This window comes from Carex rostrata, chromosome 5 (assembly GCF_964058835.1).
Source record: "Carex rostrata chromosome 5, lpCarRost1.2, whole genome shotgun sequence".
Classification (NCBI taxonomy): domain Eukaryota; kingdom Viridiplantae; phylum Streptophyta; class Magnoliopsida; order Poales; family Cyperaceae; genus Carex; species Carex rostrata.
In genome coordinates, this window is record NC_135922.1 from 3,131,156 (window position 1) to 3,147,758 (window position 16,603).

Below are 16,603 nucleotides of genomic sequence, written 5' to 3' on the forward strand. Positions count from 1 at the left end.
AATCCAAAAAGCAAAATCACCTTTTGTTCAACATATACATGTAAAATGTACTTAATAGTACTGAAATTAGCAATGGTAAAGCAGGCACCACCAGTGCCAAAAACATTAATACAGTCAAGTTAATACTTATTCACAAGCAAATTACACTCATGGAAATAAGCCCACCAAATGACAGAATTTTGTCATCATGAAACAGATCCAACAGAACAAAGTAATTACGGATTAACCCTTATACCCACATGTCCTCAGATTTGGATCCAAGCTAGGTTGTTACCACAGGAAGAGAATCACAAGTCCATAAAAAATAATTGTAAATAAAATTGAGGATAGTTTTGTTGGAACTGTCATGGTCTTTTTGTTTATGAAATGTTACCACAGGAAGAGAATCACAGGCATTGTTTGTGCAAGTATTACTCTTTAGAACAAAATTACAAATATACTGGTACTGTTGATACTATCCATCTACCATGTCATCAAGAACTTGTGAATCCAAATTTCTCTATGTTAATATGGCATTGAAGACTATACAAGTAAGCCATAAATTTACATTTAATACTCTTCAAGGTGATTTGTTATTCAGCAAAACCTGGTATTATTATAACTTTGCCTTTAACAAAAATTTGAATTGCTTTGGCTTAATTTGCAACCAACGTTAAAACCTAAATCCAACAAGATAAACAAGCAAGATGCACAAACAAATTCAAAAACAAGTACAAGTTGAATTCTGTAATAGGCATTCTTGGATAGGCGAAAGCCCACATACATATGAATTTAGGCTTAATTTTCAATACCAGAAACTTGATTGTCAAATCCAGGAGTACACAACAATGTGGTTCCACCCCTGAACAATATTTAAAATATAACAATAATTGAAAGAGTATTTTCAAATTGAAGGGGCTGATCTTTTAAAACAAGAAGCAAAAACATTATGTTCTAATAATATGCCCGCAAATCATCAATTTGTCTAGAAAGAGCTTATACACCTTTAGATCCGATACAATTCTAACAATTCCGGTACCCAATATCTATTGGAGACGGTTACGGAAGAATTCAAAGAGTAATTTCGTCGAACATCGAAAAAATAGAGAAATATGAAAGATACTAAAGTTACGGTGAGTTGAAAACTTCTTAGATTTCATTGATTTAGGTCTGTCTACATATACACACACAATCTTACACTTTAGTCCCTATAACTATTATATTCACACTTTTACCTAAATACCCTTATCTAACTATACAATATTCAACACTCCCCCTCAAGATGATGCATAGATATTAATCATGCTCATCTTGCCTATTACATTGGAGAAGTCCGTAACACTCAACCCTTTTGTGAAGATATCAGCGATTTGCTCCTTGGTTCGAACGAAAGGCATACATATAATGCTCTCGTCAAGTTTATCCTTGATAAAGTGTCGGTCAATCTCCACATGTTTAGTTCTATCATGTTGTACTGGGTTGTTTGCTATGTTTATAGCCGCCTTGTTGTCACAGTACAACATTATGGGTTTGTTCTCCAACAACCCCAACTCCGATAACAATCTTCGTAACCACAACCCTTCACTCACACCTTGGGCCATAGCTCTATACTCAGCCTCTGCAGTGGACCTTGCTACCACATTCTGTTTCTTGCTTCGCCAAGAAACCAGATTACCCCCAACAAATGAACAGTAGCCTGAAGTTGACTTCCTATCATCAAGACACCCTGCCCAATCGGCATCTGTATATACTTCAATCCTAGTGTGCCCATTCTTACTGAATAGCACACCTTTTCCTGGACAACTCTTGAGATACCTCAGGATCTGATACACGGCCTCATGATGTGGAACTCTAGGGTCGTGCATATATCTGCTCACTATGCTCACAGCGTATGCAATGTCGGGTCGAGTATGTGCCAAGTAGATTAGTCTGCCTACTAGGCGCTGATACTGTCCTCTATCTACTTGATCACCTATTTCTCCCTTCAGCTTATTATTAGGGTCTATGGGTGTATTGACAGGTCGACACCCAAGCATCCCAGTTTCTCTCAGCAGATCTAGAACATACTTTTGCTGTGAGAGAACTACCCCTTTTGTTGAACGAGCAACCTCAATGCCTAGAAAGTAGCGCAATTCACCCAGGTCTTTCATCTCAAACTCTGTGGCTAAGCTGGCCTTAAGCCTCTTCATCTCAACAGGATCATTACCTGTTAATACTATATCATCCACATACACAACCAGAATGCAAATCTTCTCTCCTTTCCTTTGGATGAACATAGTGTGATCAGCACTGCTTTGCTGATAGCCTAGTTTCTTCATTGCCATAGAAAACCTGTCAAACCAGGCTCGTGGTGACTGTTTCAACCCGTACAGGGAGCGCTTCAGACGACACACTTTACCCTTCAGTTGTTCATTGTCAAAACCAGGTGGGATCTCCATATATACCTCTTCCTTTAGGTCACCATGAAGCAATGCATTTTTAACATCCAGCTGACACAAATCCTACCCAAAGTTTACCGCACACGAGATGAGGGTTCTAACAGTATTCATTTTAGCCACTGGAGCAAAGGTCTCCTCATAATCCACACCATATGTCTGTGTGTAGCCCTTCGCCACCAATCTGGCCTTGAATCTGTCCACCTTTCCCTCTGGAGTATATTTTGTCGAGTATACCCACTTGCATCCTACAGTGTTCTTGTTGGACGGTCTAGGGACCATATCCCAGGTGTCATTCTTGACTAATGCTCTCATCTCCTCGAACATTGCCTTCTTCCACTTTGGGTCCTGCATTGCTTTCCTCCAATCACATGGAACAGAGTTAGAGTGTAAGGAGGTTACAAAGGCTTTGTAAGTCAGGGAAAGTGTCTCAAATGAGATATAGTGAGAGATAGGATGTGATGTTGAGGCATCTTCCCCTTTCTTTAAGACAGTTGACCGAGCTCCTTTGCGCAATGCAATAGGAAGATCGAGATCAGAGAAAAGAGGAGTACCTGAGGGTAACTGTGAGTTACCTGAAGGTTGTGGTGTGGGCGAGCCGTCGACAGGAGCAAGTAATTGGTATTGACCTTGGACCGGAGGTTGCTCAACGTTCTCATGACGAGGTTTTCGAGTGTAAACCTTGTTGATCTGCCTATTAGGAGGTGGTAGGCTTTGGTTCATGCTTGAGTCCAGATCTGTCTCTGTTGGACTCAGGCCGATCGTAGTATCATCGGCTATACTGTTGTCAGATTCATTGTTGTCAGATTCCTTACTCTCCCCCTCTCGACCAACTCGGTCTGAGGAATGGGTGACGACTACCTCAAGAAGATCATGAAATGGGACTGAAGATGTATTGGATTGTGCATCGGAGAGAGTAAAATAGGGTTCTGTTTCTCGGAATGTCACATCCATGCTTTCCAACATCCTCTTTTTCACAGAGTCATAACATTTATACCCCTTTTTCCACTGGAGTACCCAACAAACACACATTTGTGGGCCTTCGCATCAAGTTTACTAATACCTGGAGTTGTGTTATGAACAAAACACACACAACCAAACTTTTTGGGGGGTACCTTAAATGAGGTGGTCCCTGTGAGCATTTCAAGTGGTGTACTGAAGTCCACCGCTCTCAAAGGCATTCTGTTGATCAAATATGTAGCAGTCTGCGCTGCTTCTCCCCAAAGGTACCTCGGAACATTCATGGCAAAGAGAAGGCACCTTGTCACTTCCAAGATGTGCCTGTTCTTCCTTTCTGCAACACCATTTTGTTCAGGTGTATTCACACATGTAGTTTGATGTATAATACCATTACCTCGTAAGAAGTCTTGCATTGCCCTGTTGGTGTATTCTGTGCCATTATCTGAGCGTAACACCTTCACTTTCTTCTCAAATTGGGTTTCCACCATCTTGTGAAAAGTCTTGAAACACTCCAAACCTCCCTCTTTACTCTTCAACAGGTACAGCCAAGTCATTCGGCTATAACAATCAATAAAGGTGACAAACCACCTTGAACCAGATAGAGTAGTAACTCTCGAGAGCCCCCAAACATCAGAATGAACAATATCAAAGCAAGAAAAACTTCTATTACCAAAAGAGGGATACATTGTTCTGGTGTGCTTAGCAAACTCGCACGCATCACATACTAGTTTAGTCTTACTACACTTAGAGTACAACTTGGGATACAGCCTTCCAAGCACAGTAAAAGATATATGCCCTAAACGGCTATGTAACAAAACCATCTCCAACTCTGGAGTCTCTGCCAAACAGGCTCGTGGATCCAAAAACACCCCTCCTTACTTGAGTCGGTACAAGCCTTCACTCCTCTTGCCAATACCAATCACTTTTCCTGTCTTCAGCTCCTGCAACACAACATGGGTTGGAGACAGAGAAACAACACAGTTAAGATCATCCACCAGTTGACTAACTGATAGGAGGTTATTGGTGAAGTTAGGAACATGAAAGACCGACGATAGCTGGAGGTCTGGAGTACATGTTACATCCCCAACTCCTGCTATCGAACAAAGTGAGCCATCGGCTGTTTGTACCTTTTCTCTCCCAGACATGGGCTTATAGGTTTTGAACATTGTAGGGTCAGGGGTCATATGCTTAGATGCCCCAGAGTCTACGATCCAGGATCGATCAGGACCAGACTCGGCTATTAGGGCTTTTATAACAGTGCCAACAGGTCTAACTACAGTGGTAAGAAGAGAGGAGAGAGTGTAACCGTCAGCCCCAGATAGAGCAGCAGTAGATGGGGCATTGCTAGCTGGGGTAGTGGACAAGAACCGAGCTGCAAGCTGAGTCACCAGTTGAGTCACCATATCATCAGTGCCTGAACCTGGTGTACTAGTGTTGTCAGCCATATGCGCATTTTGGTATCCTCCACCACGTCCTGGTCCACGACTTCTACCTTGTCCTCTGCCACGGCCACCATCACGACCTCGACCTCTAGCTGGTCTTCCGTGTAAATCCCAGCAAGTCTCCCGAGTGTGATTCTTCCTATGACAGTGATCATAGACTTTATCACCCTGAGAGGATACTGTGTGTGGTAGGCTGAACATAGCCGAACCCTCCTGCACTGGCAAAGATACCATTGCCTTCCTCCTGCTTTCCTCTTGAACTGCTACTGCAAAGGCATCACGAAGAGCAGGTAGAGGATTCCTCTGCCAAAGACTCTGTCGGATCTGCTCGAACTCAGTGTTGAGGCCAGCAAGGAAGCGAAAGGTCCTTCTTTTCTCCAACCAGTTTGTGAAGGCTAGTGCATCTGCCGAGCATTTCATCGCCAAAGGATCAAAGAAATCCATTTGCTCCCACATATTGTTCAACTCTGAGAAATACTCAGTCACACTCATTTCTCCCTGTACCAGACTGTCTGACTTAGACTGGAGGTGATAGATCTGCCCATGATTACCCTTCTGAGAATACATCTCTGCTGCCCGATCCCACACTTGTTGAGCAGTGTTCAACATCATAAACTGATTTTGCAGTCTCACCTCCATCGAATTCACCAGCCACGACATAACTTGTCCATCGTCTGCCTTCCACTTTTGAAATTCAGTTTTTTCCTCTAACTTCTCATCTCCCACAGCTACGGGTTTCTCTGATGCACCGGTAACATACCCGGTTAGTCTCTGACCTTTCAAGTGCATAAGCACCTGCCTTGACCACAACAGATAGTTCTCAGCCCCATTCAATCTCACTGAGATGACTTGAGACGATTTAGAGAAGCTCCTGTCTTCTGCCATTTTTCTCCCTCTTTTTTTTAATTTTTTTTTTTAATTAATTTTTTTTTATTTTTTATTTTTATTTTTTTAAAACAACGATCAGTTTAACTACGAATCCAGTTTATAAAGGGGTCAAATAATGGATCGTCTACTTAAAAACAACAATCAGCGCTGTGAGAAGAGAAACACGGAGAGAGAGAGCAAGGTCGGAAGACACGGGTTTAGGGTTTAGACACACGGAGACGTCTCTGGCGCGAGATCGAGATCTGGCGGAGGCGGAGGCAGCGCGCGATCTGGCGGTAGCGTGCTGCGGACTTGCTCTGGACGAACGCACGACAGAGGCGGACGGCGCGGATGGCTCGGACGGCTCACACGACACACGCAGCGGAGACCCGCTCTGATACCATAAAGTTACGGTGAGTTGAAAACTTCTTAGATTTCATTGATTTAGGTCTGTCTACATATACACACACAATCTTACACTTTAGTCCCTATAACTATTATATTCACACTTTTACCTAAATACCCTTATCTAACTATACAATATTCAACAGATACACAAGAAGGCAATACAACAAGCAAAATAAAATAAAAGAGAGATACAAGATTTTACGTGAAAACCTTACGGGAGAAAACCACGGGAACACGACGCAAAATCACTATATTAAAGAGTCTTATAATACAAGATGATAATCAAGCCAATAACACTTTCTTACATTCTTTTACAATTACATACGCTAATTCACGATATTATCAGTGTATTCGGTAGATTGGTACAAGAGATCAGCAAATCTTACAAACAAACTTGGAAAAGAGGTTTAGTTCTAAGAGAGAAGAGGGCAGCTCACCACCAAATGAATCATTTTGTCTTCACATTATAACAATAGCACGCCAGACCCAATAACAGCAGTTATTATGGGTGCACTTGATGTCGAAAAACAAAAAAAATACATTACAACTCAGCCGTTACAGGATAACAAAAGTCCATTATAAGTTCAAAAAACAAATGATCAAACCTGTTCTTATCAGCCATTGCCAGCAATCAATCATTGGTACTGTACATATCAGTTTGAAAACATAACAGCCATTGCAAGGTTAATCTCTGGTAAATAAAAAGAACATACATTATTAACAAGGTTGAACTACAGAAAATAAACTCTGGTAAATAACAGTCCTGTAATGAGAAACCAGCCATTGCAAGGGTAACCACTAACCAACCGCACCACAATTTACTCAAACTAAGAAAAAGAAAAAGCAGAATCAATTCCAAGTCTTCAAATGAAGTTAAGCAACCTAGTTGGAAGCTGACAACTCATAATTAATCAAGTTTTATATAATGTGGTATATTACCAGTATCTATTGTTTGCATTCTCCAAAAGATATGTTAACGCATCCACCTCATCACCCAGCAAATCAACCTAACAAATACAGACAGAAAAAAAAAAAAAAAATTTGTGCCTTTAATGGAATGGAAAATTTTACCCTCCAAATTTCCTGGAATGCAACTTGTTCTTTTTCACATTCTCACTCAAGAGTTGGGAAATAATTAATTTACATTCTGAATTTGGCAAGAATGGTACCTCTTTCTTAGCCGTGCAAAGATTATCACTTCACATGAAAAGAAACAACAGTGTAAAAAATGACCTACCTGAAGACAAAAGGGAAAAGAACTAATAAACACAGCATAGAAAATATTACAAATGACCAAAACACCCAGAAGGTAGGGTGAATGGTTGCCTTAACAAAAATTCAACTGTTTTTGCTTAATTTGCAGCAGATGGTAAAATCAAAATCCAACAAGATAAAACATGCAAGATGCACAAACAAATTCAAAAACAATAAAGTAAAGTTAATAGTAAGAGTAAGAAACGCACAAACTTGTTAATGGAGTTCTGTTAGTGAGCTAGACGTACTCCTACTTCTCCGGAGATCACAACCGCTAACGGTGTTGTTTTGTATTGTCAAAAAACAAAAGGATTACAATCTAAGTTGATTCAGCACTTTCCTGTTCAGCTTCTCTATCATCTTGGGGGTTGCCAATAGGAGGATAGAACTGCTAATGAAAATTAGACATGATATGCATGTAAGCTATTGTTCTAAAGGATTTGATGCTGGGCATCAGAATAATTGAAGTTGTTTGGTCATGTAACGACCAAATGTATTCTAGCACTGGAAATCACCTCTTTTTACTATTCTTTATTTCATTTTTTGTCTAGTTCTGCAACTTGGGTATATTTTTAATCCTTTTGGAATTGATCAAGGTTTAAGCATGGAATTCCAGAAATTTTAGATGTTGGTATGGTTGGGTCTGCTATTAAAATTTATAGTCTAGGGCCTCTAGCTTGTAGCTAATATAATATAATTTATTTTTAATGTTGTATCCATACCTCATCGTAAGTGATGTTGTTTCTTTGGCACCAGTCTCTCATCAGAGGACAATCACCAATGTTAATACGAGGTCTGGGGTGGCTTTCAGTAGCAAGAGAAATGCTTATGTTCCTACAGTGTCGTATGTCCACAGTTTTCAGTTTCATCAGGCCCTGAAAATCTACCAACTCATCCAGCCTTGGGCACTTCGTTATGACAAGAACCTCTAGAGTGCTTGAATGGTTTTGAACCGATAGCAATGGCAAGGAGCACAGCTTGTCACAATGATTCAGTTCCAGGAACTTAAGTGATAGTGGCAGTGTTTTATCATTCCAATTGCATAATTCTGGACATAATGATATGCTCAAGCACTTGAGGGTGCTGAGGTTATCCAGCCCTGTCATTGATATGACCTTTGTGCACCTCATAATCTCCAGTATCACCAACGAAGCCAGATTTAGAATTACATGTTGACAGCTCACTCCAAACGATGGTGCACATGTTAATGATTCAACTTCTTGAAAATCTTCTTTTGTTAAGAATAGTTTAAACTGATTTTCTAGAAGTGGAATCGTGGAATCTGACAGATGGATCTTATTATTCCCAGATAAATTCAACTCCTTTATCGTTGTGTCTCTCTGTTGCATAAGTAAAATAAATTAGTTTAAAGAAGGTAGAGTAATGAGTAAAACAGAGTGTTTAAAAATTGTAGAGAAATGAAAAAATTGTAGAGTAATGAGTAAAACAGAGTGTTTAAATAAAATGCTCATCTACCTGGTAGACATATCTTTCTCCCAAATATAATCTGGGGTAGTCATAAATTTCAGCACTTTCTTGTTCACCAAATTCCTCTTCACCACTTTCATGTTCACCACCTCTGTGTTCAGCACTTTCCAGTTCAGCTTCTCTATCATCTTGGGGGTTGCCAATCAACTACAAATGAAAATTAGACATGACATGTAGGCAAGTTAGGATTATTCTAGAGGATTTTATGTTGGACATCAATATAATACAAGCTGTTTGGTCATGTAAAAACCAAATATATTCTAGCACTGGAAATCCTATTCTTTATTTTCTTTTATTTTTTTCTTCTTTTGCAACTTTGTATATTTTTTAATGCTTTCTGAATTAATCAAGGCTTCAGCATGGAAATCCATAAAATTTACCCGAGATAGTTGGTACAGTTTGGGTCTGCTATTATTAAATATATAGTCAAGGATCTCTAGCTTCTAAATAATCTAATATAATTTATTTTTAATGTTGTATGCTGGCCTCATTGTAAGTGATGTTGTTTCTCTGGCACCAGTCTCTCATCAGAGGACAATCACCAATATTAATACGAGGTCTGCGGAGGCTTTCAGTAGCAAGAGAAATGCTTATGTTCCTACAGTGTCGTATGTCCACAGTTTTCAGTTTCATCAGGCCCTGAAAATCTACCAACTCATCCAGCCTTGGGCACTTCGTTATGACAAGAACCTCGAGAGTGCTTGAATGGTTTTGAACCGATAGCAACGGCAAGGAGCTCAGCTTGTCACAATGATTCAGTTCCAGGAACTTGACTGATAGTGACAGTGTTTTATCATTCCAATTGCATAATTCTGGACAGAATGATATCCTCAAGCACTTGAGGTTGCTGAGGTTATCCAGCCCTGTCACTGATATGACCTTTCTGCACCACATAATCTCTAGTATCACCAGCGAAGCCAGATTTAGAATTACATGTTGACAGCTCACTCCAACTGATGGTGCACATGTTAATGATTCCACTTCTCGAAAATCTTCTTTTGTTAAGAATAGTTTAAACTGATTTTCTAGTACTGGAATCGTGGAATCTGACAGATTGATCTCATTATTCCCAGATAAATTGAACTCTTTAATCGTTGTGTCTCTCTGTTGCATAAGTAAAATAGATTAGTGTAAAGAAGGTAGAGTAATGAAAAAATTGTAGAGAAATGAAAAAATTATAAAATGCTCATCTACCTGGTAGACATATCTTTCTCCCAAATATAATCTGGGACAGTCATAAATTTCACAGTGCTGTAGATTCACAATAACCTCGAGAGTGCTTGAACGGTTTTGAACCGATAGCAACGGCAAGGAGCTCAGCTTGTCACAATAACTCAGTTTAAGGGACTCCAGTGAAAGTGGCAGTGTTTTATCCTTCCAATTGCATAACTCTAGACAGTCTGATATGCACAAGTGCTTCAGGTTGCTGAGGTTATCTAGCCCTGTCACTGATATGATCTTTGTGCACCTCATAATCTCCAGTATCACCAACGAAGTCAGATTTAGAATTACATGTTGACAGCTCACTCCAACCAATGCTGCACATGTTAATGATTCCACTTCTTGAAAATCTTTTTTTGTTAAGAAAAGTTCAAACTGACTATCTAGAAGTGGAATCGTGGAATCTGACAGATGGATGTCATTATTCCCAGATAAATTCAACTCTTTAATCGTTGTGTCTCTCTGTTGCATAAGTAAAATAGATTAGTGTAAAGAAGGTAGAGTGATGAGTAAAACATAGTGTTTAAAAATTGTAGAGTAATGTAAAAATTATAAAATGCACATCCCATGGTGATCATGTACCTGGTAGACATATCTTTTTATCAACTCATCCAGCCTTGGGCACTTCCTTATCACAATAATCTTGAGAGTGCTCGAATGGTTTTGAACTGATAGCAATGGCATGGAGCTTAGCATGCCACAATAAATCAGTTGAAGCGACTCCAGTGATAGTGGCAGTGTTCTATCATTCCAATTGCATAAATTTGGACAGGATGATATGCTTAAGCGCTTGAGGTTACTGAGGTTATCCAGCCCTGTCACTGATATGACTTTTGTGCACCTCATAATCTCCAGTATCACCAACGAAGCCAGATTTAGAATTACATGTTGACAGCTCACTCCAACCGATGGTGCACATGTTAATGATTCCACTTCTCGAAAATCTTCTTTTGTTAAGAATAGTTTAAACTGATTTTCTGGAAGTGTAATTGTGGAATCCGACAGATGGATCTTATTATTCCCAGATAAATTCAACTCTTTTATCGTTGTGTCTCTCTGTTGCATAAGTAAAATAAATTAGTTAAAAGAAGGTGGAGTAATGAGTAAAACAGAGTGTTTAAAAATTGTAGAGAAATGAAAAAATTATAAAATGCTCATCTACCTGGTAGACATATCTTTTTCCCAAATATAATCTGGGACAGTCATAAATTTCAGCCCTATCGGTCGAGTGTAACACATCCTTCATAGCAACATGGAATTCCAATTTTGGGCAGTATTCGAAACTGACTTTTCTAAAAGAATTTAAGTCTATGTCTGTCCAATTTATCGAGATAAGCTCTACACAGTTTGAGATTGTTAAGCTCTCAGGTATTGACCCAATCTTGATTTCATGAAAGCCACACTCATGTATCTTCAGTTTTAAAGCTCGAACTAGAAATGTTACAAGTTCTAATTTTGGGCAGTGTTCAAAACTAACTTCTCTAACAAAATTTAAGCCCCCATCATTCCAATTAATCGAGATTAGCTCTATGCAGTTTGAGATTGTTAGGTTCTCAGATACTGACTCAAATATGATTTCACGAAAACCACACTCATGTATCATCAGTTCTAAAGCTTGAACTGGAATAGTTATGAGTTCCAACTTTGGGCAGTTCTCAAAACTAACTTGTCTAATAGAATTGAAGCCCCTGTAGCTCCAATTAATGGATTTTAGCTCTAAACAGTTAGAGATTGTTAGGTTCTCAGATACTGAATGAAACATAATTTCACGAAAGCCACACCTCATGATCTCCAAGTTGCTTATTACTGATGGACATGTTAGGAATTTCAATTTTGGGCAGTTTTTGAAAGTAACATCCTTGATGTCTGGTGGAATTGTTGGGATTTTCCATAATTCCAGGCAATTTTCTAAAACGAGCTTCTCTAGATATGGGAAGTCACCATCATTTGCTTTCCACTCCACCAAATTGAGCATGTTCCTCAATAAGAGCTCTTTAAGTGATGGATAACTAGGTTTCTTGGGCTGCTTGGAAGAATCATATTCGACCCACAATGAATTTGTTCTAGGCTCATCTCCCAGATTTCCACCTGATATCTCCAGAAATCTAAGATGTGGCAGTTGACCAAATGGTGGTAAGTAGTTAGGCTCAGTACAGAAGTTAAGAGTGAGAGTTGTCAGTTTGGAAAGTAATGGATTATGCAACCAAGAAGGAAAATTTCGCCCTCCATAATTTAATATTCTAAGCTCTGTGAGGTTACCATGAGGTTGGAGGCTCTCGAGTACAACATTATGTATCTTTTCATCATTCTCACTCTTTGCATTGTTACTTGAACGGCAAGTTAAATGGAGATGGAGTGCTTCATATACTTCTCCATCATCTCTGAAATACTCCATAACACAATCTTCCTGAAAGTTTAAAATTAACTCGTGTAAATTTGGCTTTGATGCAAGATTAGCATTCCTGCAGAGTTCCACATCAACAATGTTTCTGAGCCCTGATATGCACAATGGTCCCCTAAGCTTATTCATATCCTTAAGCTCTCTCAGCCACCCATTTATTTCATGATCCATGAGACTAAACCCCCCCCCTAAACCTCCCCATAAATGTTGGAGAGTTGGTAATTTCCCAATCCCTGATGGCACGTTGGTAAGAAAAGCAGGTAAACCCAGAATGTGTAGCCTAGTTGACTGCTCTATGCCCCTTGGTAATTCTTTGATTTGGTAACAGCACATTAACAATAATGTTTGCAGGTTAGGAAGTGGGAAGATAGATTCAGGTAAATGCTGGATTCTCATACTGTTCAGACTAAAGCACCGAAGGTTAATAAGGTTTTTCATGTTTTCAGGTAACTCCTCAAGATCCCAAGTTTCTAGAACCAAAGTTTGGAGGTTGTATAGAAGACATAAAGTTTCAGGAAGCACTTTGATTAGCATACTTGAAACAAAAAGGCAACGCAAGTGCTTGAATGTGCCGAATGTATTTGGCAATGAGGACTCTCTCAAATGAAGAGCTCTCGCACAAGCAATCTCAGGGAAGATTGAAAAGTCAAACTCCCCTGACATGCAGTCTTTTCCAAAAGTTCTAATAGATCTGTAGGTGCTGGGCACTAAACCCAATAATTCATCTTTCTTGGTGAAGTACAGATGGCATACTTTGCATACACCATTGTATCCATGGTCATTTTCTAAAACTGGCCAATATGCCTCTTGAGAAACGGATCTTGCTAAATCATGTATTAAATCATGCAAGATGTAGGAAGAAGGCCCACCATCAACAAGTGATCTGCCTTGCAATTCATCAAAATACTCGCTTCCAATCTCTTCCAATGTTTTCAAATTTCTTGTATTGCCATTAATATAGCCTTGCGCCATCCAAAGCCTAATCACCATGTCTTTTTTAAAATTAAAATCTTTCGGAAACATGGCTAAATAAAGAAAACATGGTTTTAGATGTTGCGGCAATTTCTGGTAACTTAACCTTAAAGCTGGCATAACCTCTCCAGTCTCATCTATTTCTGATATATCACTCTCCAAAATTTCCCTCCATTTCTCTTCATCCATTTCATAACGGAGAATGCCTCCAAGTGCCTTTATTGCCAAAGGTGAGCCTTTGCACTTTTTGACAATACCACAACCAATCTCATGCAGATTTGCATTTTCACTTGTCTCCCTACAGCCAAAAGCAAAATGCTTAAAAAGTGACCAACAATTTTCCTTGGGTAAGGAACTCAATTGAAAAAGTGATGTTGTCTGCATGATCTTAGCAACTGAGGTATTGCGAGTTGTCGTCAGAATTCTTACAAATTTAGCACCAAGAAAACCAACTCGAAAGCACTCCCACAAATATCTTTGTTCATTCCACACGTCATCTAGCACAAGAAACAAACCAAGACCTCTTATCTTTTCCTTGAGAACATCTTGGAGTTTGCTTAGCTCAGAAAACTCACAAGGGTTGTCACTCACCGACTCAACAATAGCTTTGGTTAGCCGCACTAGATCAAAGTCTTCAGATACACATACCCAACATCTCTTATTAAACAACCCATGAATCCTGGAGTCATTGAAAACAAGTTGGGCAAGTGTGGTCTTGCCGAACCCGCCCATTCCTACAATGGGAAGAACCATAAAATCAGGACCGGTTGAAGGATTCATGAGGCTAATGATCTCCTCCTTCTCTTCCTCCCTACCAAAAGTAGCTCTCTCATCCATATGGGAGCTGGTTGGTGGTCGGATTTGTGGACTGCTAACCAGTCGGGTCCCATCCTCCTCCCTCAAATGAAGTTTCTCACGAGCATCTGAAATCTCTTCAAACCTCTCTGTTATATCCTTGATCTTCTCAGCCATGCCATCTGGAATGGAGGCCTTGGTATTAGTAACTGAATAAGAAGCAAGGGAGGATGATGCGTACATCTCAGCAATTTTTCTCTTAGTCCCTATAAAAATGCATATCAAAATTTCTCTTAGTTATCCCCATTTTTATTTCGCAAAAAAAAATAAAAAAATAAGAAAATTGTCTTAGTCTCCTTAATTATCCTTGTGGAGTGAAGAAAAATTACCCCATGAATTTTTTACGTTATATATATATATATATATTTTCTTTGTTGTTGTTCTGGATGGATTGCACATGCGTTAAATTTCCATAAATATAAACTTTTTTATGCAATGAGGATTAAAAAATGCAACATTTCAGGAAAATGTTATTATCTTACCAATTAGTCACTATGGCAATAAAGTTAAATGTAGAGAAGGAAAAATCAAAATCGAAATCGGAATTGGGTGAATCAGTAGGAATTGGTTGAATTGGATTGAAAACTGGGATTATTTTGCGAGAAGGTTTTTTTGTACTAAATAATAAGAAACAATATTTTTTTTTTTCAAAAAAACATGTGAAGACAAATGAATATTACTAAAGTTCATTACATTTATAAGTTAGCTACACGATATCCATGTTATATTTTTAACTTCAAGTTTAAAAAAATATACGAATAAATAAAATCATAATTGAAAATAATAATAATAATAAAATTCTTGAATATAATTTGTGTATTTATTTAAAATTAAATTGATGTTAAATACACACAGCAATGAATTCATAAAATATGATAACTATAATATGGCCCAAAAATAAAATCAAAAGAATAGTAATTAAGCCTATTTTAAGCATGCTTTCCTGGGCCATGTTTTTTTTTTGGGCCATGATACATTAAGAAAAGCATACCCCCGTCCCTTTGGTAAGCCTCAATGGCAGCATCACCGCTGTCGACGATGGATCTGAGCACCTCGTAGTGGAACTCATCCAGCACATCCTCTGCTTGGTAGGCCACACCTCTCAGCTCTGCCAGCCACAACCGAACAGATCGGTCGTAAATCTCCCTCTCTTCAGCGTCCTGTTGAACAGCCTGGATCCTCGCAAGCAGCCGACTCAGCTTCTCCAAATCGGCTCTGACACTTTTCTGTTGGTCACTAACAGGGGAAGTGGAAGTGCTGCCACGAAAGGCCTGAAGGAGGTTGGTGGAGAGGGATTGGAGGGAAGAAAACAGTCCGGACGCCATTGAATCTCTCTCTCTCTCTCTTCACTTTCAATCTCTCGCTGCTTGCTATAGACTTTTGGAAGTTGACTTTCATTTTTTCCACGGAGTTGCAGAGTTGTAAGAAAGCCGTGGGTTTGTTCACTGTGGCACACTCCACATAGGAAACCATGCTGCAGGTCGAGGCAGGTATTATTTATCTTTTTTCACTTCTTACTAATTTCTCTCGCCACACCAAACCAAGTCCCCCCGCGCGACATATTGCACCACCACAGAGCAACTTGATTGGTTTGGTCAACGGAACCCAATCGAAATAATAGAATAAAGATGTATTGACCCGTCAAATAACTTCTTTTAACAAGTCAGTATTTTTTAGTATTTAAGAAAAATAAAATTCAAAAATAGCCCTCAAATGAAAAAAAAAAATCAGAACCCAGCATAAAATGCAACTTAGGTCCGAGTTTTTTTTTTTTTTTTGGTAATTCAGAGATACTATGTTTTTATTTTATTTTATATTGTGTACTGTGTTTTTAAAAAAATGTAGGTTTGCTTGATTATATGTTGAACTTTTGCATGTTTTTATTTAGTAATGGGTAAACGCATTTTGCGATTGTTGAGAACATTAATTGAATGAATAATGTTGAATACGAAATTGCACATCTTAATTAAGAAGAAACACGGCTTAAAAATATTCAATTAAGTAAATATACACAGTAATCATAATATAATTTGATAAATGATCATGACTGAAAATGAAAAATAAGGAGGTTTCAATGTCTTATATTTTAATTTGTACCTACTTCATACCTTTATTTTGAGAAATATAATAACTTAGAATTTAAAACTTAAATGTCAAACTACTGTTATATATGATCTACATCATTTCTCTATGCACACGTAAAATATCATGTCGTTTCAATTTTATTTTGATTAGTATATCAAGAGCATGCAAAAATATACCAATATAGATAAATTATGGATGTCCTATATAAATGGTGTTTGATTGCAACATGAAAAAGA

General features: G+C 38.7%; 2 protein-coding genes and 1 long non-coding RNA gene across 4 annotated transcripts in view; 1 reads left to right on the top strand and 2 right to left on the bottom strand.

The window, feature by feature from the left end:
* The window catches only part of LOC144554233 (uncharacterized), a 35,258-nt gene extending 27,028 nt beyond the window's left edge, over positions 1–8,230 (bottom strand). Inside the window, exons 1-3 of the long non-coding RNA XR_013511578.1 lie at positions 8,068–8,230; positions 7,555–7,733; positions 7,187–7,328 (exon numbers count right to left, since the gene is read on the bottom strand). This is a non-coding gene — a long non-coding RNA (uncharacterized LOC144554233). The remainder of the gene's footprint in view (positions 1–7,186; positions 7,329–7,554; positions 7,734–8,067) is intronic.
* Positions 1–16,603, top strand: part of LOC144554229 (uncharacterized) — a 102,721-nt gene that overhangs the window by 11,565 nt on the left and 74,553 nt on the right. The window lies entirely within an intron of this gene.
* The window catches only part of LOC144554227 (uncharacterized), a 73,953-nt gene continuing 66,253 nt past the window's right edge, over positions 8,904–16,603 (bottom strand). Inside the window, exon 4 of the transcript XR_013511570.1 lies at positions 8,904–8,980. The gene's annotated coding sequence lies outside the window, so the exon portion shown is untranslated. The remainder of the gene's footprint in view (positions 8,981–16,603) is intronic.